At 42.8% G+C, this 8,549-nt stretch overlaps 1 long non-coding RNA gene across 1 annotated transcript; it reads left to right on the top strand.

Annotated features, from left to right (window-relative positions):
* Positions 1–915: 915 nt before the first annotated feature.
* LOC120992013 lies at positions 916–2,685 on the top strand. Its single transcript, XR_005776894.1, has 2 exons — positions 916–972; positions 2,547–2,685. It is a non-coding gene; the product is annotated as an uncharacterized LOC120992013 (long non-coding RNA).
* The last annotated feature ends 5,864 nt before the right edge of the window (positions 2,686–8,549 follow it).

Raw genomic sequence — 8,549 nt, forward strand, 5'->3', positions numbered from 1 at the left:
GTGGCTTCATCTGTGGTATCCTCCCATGAAATCCATTCCTGTTTAGTGTTTTACCTATCGTAGATTCGCTAACAGGGATGTTAGCATATGCCAGAGACTTTTGTAAGTCTTTAGCTGACACTCTAGGCTTCTTCTTCACCTCATTGAGCAGTCTACGCTGTGCTCTTGCAGTCATCTTTACAGGACGGCCACTCCTAGGGAGAGTAGCAGCAGTGCTGAACTTTCTCCATTTATAGACAATTTGTCTTACCGTGGACTGATGAACAGCAAGGCTTTTGGAGATACTTTTATAACCCTTTCCAGCTTTATGCAAGTCAACAGTTCTTAATCGTAGGTCTTCTGAGAGCTCTTTTGTGCGAGGCATCATTCACATCAGGCAATGCTTCTTGTGAAAAGCAAACCCAGAACTGGTGTGTGTTTTTTATAGGGCAGGGCAGCTGTAACCAACACCTCCAATCTCATCTCATTGATTGGACTCCAGTTGGCTGACACCTTACTCCAATTAGCTCTTGGAGATGTCATTAGTCTAGGGGTTCACATACTTTTTCCACCTGCACTGTGAATGTTTACATGGTGTGTTCAATAAAAACATGGTAACATTTAATTCTTTGTGTGTTATTAGTTTAAGCAGACTGTGATTGTCTATTGTTGTGACTTAGATGAAGATCAGATCACATTTTATGACCAATTTGTGAAGAAATCCATATCATTCCAAAGGGTTCACATACTTTTTCTTGCAACTGTATATAGGGGGGTTCTGCAGTCATAGAGGGGTCATGGATTGTGGGGGTCTCTTCTGTGGATCTGTTAGATTTCCCACCTGTCTGCTGTATTGTACTGAATTGTTACAGATGACAAATCAGGGGGAAGATCTGACTGATATTAAAGTGGAGGATAAAGAAGAACTGATGATGGGCGATCCCCCGTGTAAGAGTGAGGTGGAGGAGGACATTCCAGGAGATGTCACCACAGGTATGGAATCATGAATGGAGAAGGTGAATTCCAAGATTTCTCAACCCCTTCTGCAAATTTATGTACGGTTACTTTCATTGAATGACACAAAAGCTGTGCCCTCACCTTTCACAGCAGGATCCAGGTGTAATTCACAGCTGAGCTCCCATTTCAGTGGTCGTGATCACTCTTAACTCTGATCCCAACCATTTAACCCATCAGATACGGTGTATAGTGACTGCAATGTCTTTGGGGTTTAACAGGGTAACTGTCAAGGTCATCTTTCCCCGTGATCTTGGTACTCCATTCTGGCTCTCTTCAGCAGTTTTCTGGTTCCTGTTCAGTAAAACCTCTAGACAGTCATGGTCCCATGCAATTCTGCAGACAATGACTGGCCTCAGTGGTGACATGGAACATCCATGCAAAGACCAATTCCTTGGCTGCAGTGGCGCATGTGACCCCATTTGTCTGACCGTTTACAGGATGGGGAACAGAAGACAGCTGCAGGGAACCACTGAGCTGGATCAGAGCAGCAGGAAACTACTGCTTGAAAATGGGCGCTCTCTCACTAAAGAGCCAGGGAGACTGCAGCCACTGAGCCTTGTGAGATTTCAATAGGGGAGGAGTGCACTAAAAAAAGGCTTGTGAATTAAAGGGGTATTCTGGCTACAGAAAGTTATGCCCTATGCAGGATAGGGGAAGGGGATAACTATTAGATTAGTGGGGGTCCTATGGTTGGGACCTCCACGGATCATGAGAACGGGGGCTCAGTACCTCATGGAGCTGCAGTGGCTGGGTGTAAATATGTGCCGCTGCTCAATTAATTTCTATGGGAATTCTGAAGATAGCCCAGTACAGTTACAGTGCTCAGCTATAATACTAACATAGTTTATAAGGCTGAAAATAGACATCTGTCCATCCAGTTCAGCTGGTTATCCTGCAAGTTGATCCAGAACTCTGGAACTCCCATAGTAATGAATGGAGTGGCAGCGTGCATTCCCATCCAGCTGCTCTGTCCATTTCAGAAGGGCTCAATGGGGTATGGGGCCCCCGTTCTCCTACCCAGCAGTAGGACCCCACTGATCTAATAGTTAACTGTCTGTACCCCTTTAAGCTCCAGGTGGGCATATCAAATGGATTCTTCTAGTGAGTACACCAATGTCATCAGGTCTCAGATCTATTTAATTGGAGTTTGGGTTGATGAATGTGGTGATGGATCCTTTTAAGTGAACTTATTGTATTTGAGTGATTTCCAATTGATGTTCAAGGGCAAAATGTGTCGACAGACTGCAGGGCTGGGGTTTTCATATTTACAAGTACAAGTTTTATTAAGTCATGATTTACTGTATGTAATAGAGTCATGACCAGTTGTAAGCCAGAATCCTGGACTTTTCCAGGAAGTTATACAAAGCTTTATAAGGTTGGAATCACACTTGCAGTTTTTTTAGCCAATGCCAGGAGTTGATTTAAATTGAATGGCTTATACCTCTCCTTTATGCTGGATCCACTTCAAGCCTGATAGGAATGTTATAAGCTTTTGTACTCCGTAGTTTCAACAAAACAAAAATATAAATTTCAACTTTTTATTTTAACAGAAAATCCCAGTAAAAATTCAGATGGAAACTTCATGTTATCATTAAATTATAAAGTAGAAGATGAAGATATTATGCAGCACTCTTCAGTTACCTTTAATGTACATCCAGGACTTCACAATAAAGATCTATCATATAATCCTAATCATAAGGAACCTTGTACTGACCAATCACAAGTTGTTACCACAAGTGCAGGTCAGAAAGGAGTTGAAAGGTTTCACTGTAGTAAAGAGTTCACAAAGAGATCAAGTCTTTCTACACTCAAAAGAATTCACACTGGAGAGAAGCCATACTCCTGTTCAGAATGCAGAAAATGTTTTACATATAAATCACATCTTGTTATACATGAAAGATGTCACACAGGAGAGAAGCCATATTCATGTTCAGAATGTGGAAAATGTTTTACACGGAAATCAATTCTTGTTGCACATGAGATAAGTCACACAGGAGAGAAACCGTATTCGTGTTCAGATTGTGGGAAATGTTTTACAAGGAAATCAATTCTTGCTGCACATGAGCGAATTCACACAGGAGAGAAGTTGTATTCATGTTCAGAATGTGGAAAATGTTTTACTCAGAAATCAAATCTTGTTAAACATGAGAGAATTCACACCGGAGAGAAGCTGTATTCATGTTCAAAATGTGGGAAATGTTTTATACAGAAATCAAATCTTGTTACCCATGAGAGAATTCACACAAGAGAGAAACCATTTTAACATATTAGGTTATTTATGTAACTTAAACATCCAATAAGAGGCATTATTTATTGTGTGGCATTATCCTGGATTCCCTAGACGACCAAATTTACATTTTTCTGAGGTCAACTGTGACCAGGATCCATGGAAGAAAAATATTGTTGATATAAGGAAGAGAAGAAGAGCCTTGTTTACTTCCAGAGCAGTGAAGATGAATTGTCCCCATGAACCTTGCTTCTTACCACTGTATTCATAATTCTATCCACACTGCGGGATAGTCCAGAGTAACATGGGGAGAAGTAACGATGCTCCATATAATTGGTAAGTTGGTGGAACAATGAATTCTGAATTATACCAGCAATGTCAGGACATCTTTCTGTGAGCTGAATCTCAAGAGAACGTGGATCATGCAGCAAGACAAAGACCCCAAGCACACAAGTCATTCCACCAATAAATGGTTAAAGTGTACGTGTCGTTCCAGTTTATTTTTGCTTATGTAGACAAGGGATGCCTTATATTTTTGTAATATACTTTATTAGGGAAAGCTATTTCTTTGTATTAGAAACATCTTCCCCTATGAAAATGGCTGACCTGTTACATGTGCACTTGGCAGCTGAAGACATTTGTGTTGGTCCCATGTTCATATGTGCCCGCATTGGTTACAAAAATTACACGTAGAGGCTCAGCTCTCTCTGAAATGACCAGGCCCTCTACAATTTAGCAGGGCCAGGTGTCATTACATTTTCACTGCCTGGATATGTCAGTCAAAGATTTGTCCACCTTATGTAATTTTCCCCAGCTGTGGTCACTCTTACATTTCTTACCTTGTTCTGCCACATCCATTCTAGCAGAGCACAGTCTGTCACCAACATAAACTGTAGTGCCCTGGAGCAGGGGTACATTAAAGTCTGGACACTTGCATATTTCCCTTAAGAAAATTCATCAACTCTTTGCTTTATTTCATTTAGTTGACTTCTATTGTTTAATACGATGTAACTGCATTTTATATGTATGTTATGATAAATATCCTGTTCATTTGCACTGTATTTGCGAGGCTCTGTGGAAAAGGTTAATGAATACTGAGAGACTTTTGGGACTTTGATCGAGAAGCCAGTGATTTTTCACAGCTGCCATAGGGTTTAAAGCATGTTTTGGAGGAAAAAAGCCAGACTTGTTTACCCTCAAAGGGGGACATTTTGTTAACGTACGTCCTTATGTTAAACGTTAAGGTGAAAAAGGAAAAAAAAACTAATGTGTTTAGTCCTCTTCTGACTCTTGGTGGTGTGGGTGGGGAATCTGAGAATGTACTTTTACCCGATTTCTCCTGCCTGCCAAGGTGGCACTAGACTCCAAAACTGTGGGAATTGAAGTATTTGTTGACAGTGGGGCATGGGTTAACCTAGTGGATGGCCAATTCGTTCGTATGCATGGTTTGACAACAAGCGCATTAGACAAAATATTTTGGTGTTTGCGATTTATGAGAGTAGAGCGGAATCAAAGTATTTGTCACAAATGGTGCAGGACATTTGCCTAAAGGTGGGAGGTACTCATCATTAATCCATTTCATGTTTTGTGCTGGAGGGTCTGCCTGCTCCTCTGGTGCTAGGTTTACCGTGGTTATCCAATCATAATCCTACCATTATTGATTGGAGTAATTTTTGCATAGACATAGTCTTAGCATGTCGCTTTCTGTTGTATCCACTAAAATAGTACTTTCTTTTATTTCGGATTTTTCTGATGTATTCTCTGAAAGTGGAGACCAGGAGTTACCTCCACATTGGGAGTATGATTGCCTCGTCAACCTTATTCCCGGAGCTAGATTGCACAAGTCTCTGTTGTATAATCTTTCTGAACTCGAAAGAGTAGCCATGTGAGAATAAATCACCAAGAGCTTGGCTAAAGGTCATATTAGACCATCCAAATCACCAGTGGATGCAGGGTTCTTCTTTGTAAAAAAAAAAAAAGAAAGGACAGAACCCTTAGGCCATGTTTGGACTTCCGTGAGCTTAATCGCATTACTATCTGTGATCCCTATCCCCTTCCTTTGATCCCAGATTTGTTCAATCAGATTGTCGGTGCCAAGGTGTACTCTAAGTTGGATTTGAGGGGGGCATATTCTTTGGTAATGATCAAGGAAGGGGGCGAATGGAAGATGGTCTTTAATACTTATGTAAGTGGGATGGAAATGGTGATTTTTATTTAAAACTTAACTTTTAATTATTTTTTATATATAGAATATGGTCCCTAGATGTTCTATTTAGAATCAAAGAAAGTGCATGATAACACCAGGGATACAAACAAAAATTGTGCACGACGCCACCTTAGATACAATATAGTATGTGCGCGGCGGCACCTTGTAAAAAACCAGTGGTCCTAACATACAGGGTAGGGTGACACATGATAGCTGAAGTTAAAGGGAGAGTGTCAGCATTATTATTGATGTGGTGGGTCTCTAAGATGACACGTGCTATTATTTTTGGCACATGGCCTTTAACTTGCCTTGTATGGGCCTATATGAGTCATATGTGATGGTGTACATCCCCTATTGTTTTCTTGACGCATCTACAGGGAGAGTGTCAGCATTATTATTGATGTGATGGGTCTCTGAGATGACATGTGCTACTCTTTTTGGCACATGCCCTTTAACTTGCCTTGTATGGGCCTATATGGGTCATATGTGATGGTGCACATTGTTTTCTTGGTGCATCTGATGACCGTCTCAGGGGTACCGCGATGGGATGTTCCTGTGCACCATCGTACGCAAATTTGCTCCTGGGCTGGTGGGAGACCAATAACGTTTTCAGTGAGGTAATGTCGTCATGGACCGGGCTCATTGTATTGTGGGCCCGATACATTGACGACATATTCATCATCTGGAACGCATCTGTACCAGCCTTCACTACGTTTGTGGGTAAACTAAATGAAAATGTGCTAGGCCTCCACTTCACATATGAGACTAATAAAAACACGTTACCCTTTCTGGACATAATGATCCAGAGAAGTGACTCAGACGCGAGCAGCAGCCACCTTCTACCACTCAAGAGGGGAATACCACGAGGACAATACTTGCATCTGAGACGCAACTGCTCCAACAAAGCAGAGTTTGTTAAACAGGCAGGGATCCTGAGGAACAGATTCCTCTCTAGAGGATTTCCCGACGCAGTTTTGAGGTCAGCATACCAACTGGCCCTAACGTCATCACGAACTGAACTACTGGTACCCAGAATCAAACCTCCAGATACCAGACAGAAGATAAGGGTAATTGGCACATTCGATGAGGCTGCCAGTGATGTAAGAAATATTCTCCAGAAGCACTGGCCGATCCTGATGATGGATCCAGATATTAAGGAGAGGATCTTTGAGTACCCCCAGATCACCTTTAGGAGAGGACACAGCCTAAAACATATGTTGGTACATGACCACCACAAGCCAACTGCAAAGGGGTGCTTCAGGTGCAGCGGATGCATCGCATGCAATACGATAGAAACAGGCAAAACATTTGTGAGCATCAATCTCCGAAAATCTTTCAAAATCAAGGATTTCGTAAACTGCCGTACTAGGGGCGTGATTTACAGAATCACCTGTGATTGCCCCCTAGAATACATTGGCAAAACAAAACGAGAGTTATGCAGACGCATTGGCGAACACCTCGGGGATATCAGCAACAAAAGAGACACAGCTGTGTCACGCAACGTACATGAATACCACCACGGAGATCCGCGGAGTATCAAAGCCATGGGCATTGAAGTAGTCACCCCCCCCCCCCCCTTTGCGAGGAGGTGACTGGGACCGCACGCTCCTACAACATGAAGCACGCTGGATCCACAACCTGCGCACTGAAGCACCACATGGTCTCAATGAGCAACTCTGCTTTGCCTGTTTCATCTGACGGTCATCAGATGCATCAAGAAAACAATGTGCACCATCACATATGACCCATATAGGCCCATACAAGGCAAGTTAAAGGGCATGTGCCAAAAAGAGTAGCACATGTCATCTCAGAGACCCATCACATCAATAATAATGCTGACACTCTCCCTTTAACTGCACCTATCATGTGTCACCCTAGACAATGCACAGATCAAAAATTGCATTGTATATACTCTTATGAGACTAGAAATAGCCCAAAGAAAATATAAGCTAACAATTATGTCAATCACTGCTAATAACAGTGCACATGTGCCTGTGACTCCTGTAAGACACATAGTAGTATACATCTACTGAATATTTTTCTATATGTACCCGTGTTTGGAACATACTGACCAGAACACCTTTTAATTTTAAATCGCACTGCAAAAAATGCCACTTTAAAACACACCGTACTTGCTATAGACGGTGTTTCAACAAAGGTTGCCCCACAGCATCCCGGTTACTAGGCTCTATACACTGGCCGCTGACAATTATCGGTCCCGGGCTGATGACCTAATCCCCGGCCAGTCGGAATGACGTGTCTCTATCTGACTAGGTCAGTCAGCTTGCTGCCTATCCCCAGCATAATCTGCGCATGCGCGGCTGCGTCGGCTGGCCCGCTGACGTCACCGCGATGCGCATCAAGCCTCCTTCTGAGGAGCGATAGTGTGTATCTCCCACACCTTGAGCGCATGCGCGATCGCGTCGTACGTGCCGCTGACGTCATCGCGCTGCGTCTCAAGCCTCACTCTGAGGCCAATGGATGTTCAAATAGGAGCCAGCGTTCTCCGGCAGGCAGGCTTCATCACGGCCTCCGGACACATCGCTGCGCTCCATGAGAAGGATCGGACCACCATCTAGGTCAACCTCTCAACACTGCTTGAATACCGCTAGGCAAGTTTTACGCCCTGGTACTTTAGTGGAGCCTGGACTAAAGGCCACCACTGAAAGGTACCATTTGTGTCACCCACTGTTTAATATAGTGGGTGACTGGGACCGATTTTGTTTAATATCTTCATAAGTGATATTGCAAAAGGCCTCGATGGTAAGGTTTGTCTTTTTGCTGATGACACAAAGATATGTAACAGGGTTGATGTTCCTGGAGGGAAACGCCAAATGGAAAAGGATTTAGGAAAACTAGAAGAATGGTCAGAACTCTGGAAACTGAAATTTAATGTGGATAAGTGCAAGATAATGCACCTGGGGCGTAAAAACCCAAGGGCAGAATATAGAATATTTGACACAGTCCCGACCTCAGTATCTGAGGAAAGGGATTTAGGAGTAATTATTTCAGAAGACTTAAAGGTGGGAAGACAATGTAATAGAGCAGCACGAAATGCCAGCAGAATGCTTGGATGTATAGGGAGAGGTATAAGCAGTAGAAAGAGTGAAGTGCTTATGC

This window comes from Bufo bufo, chromosome 2 (genome assembly GCF_905171765.1).
Source record: "Bufo bufo chromosome 2, aBufBuf1.1, whole genome shotgun sequence".
NCBI lineage: Eukaryota > Metazoa > Chordata > Amphibia > Anura > Bufonidae > Bufo > Bufo bufo.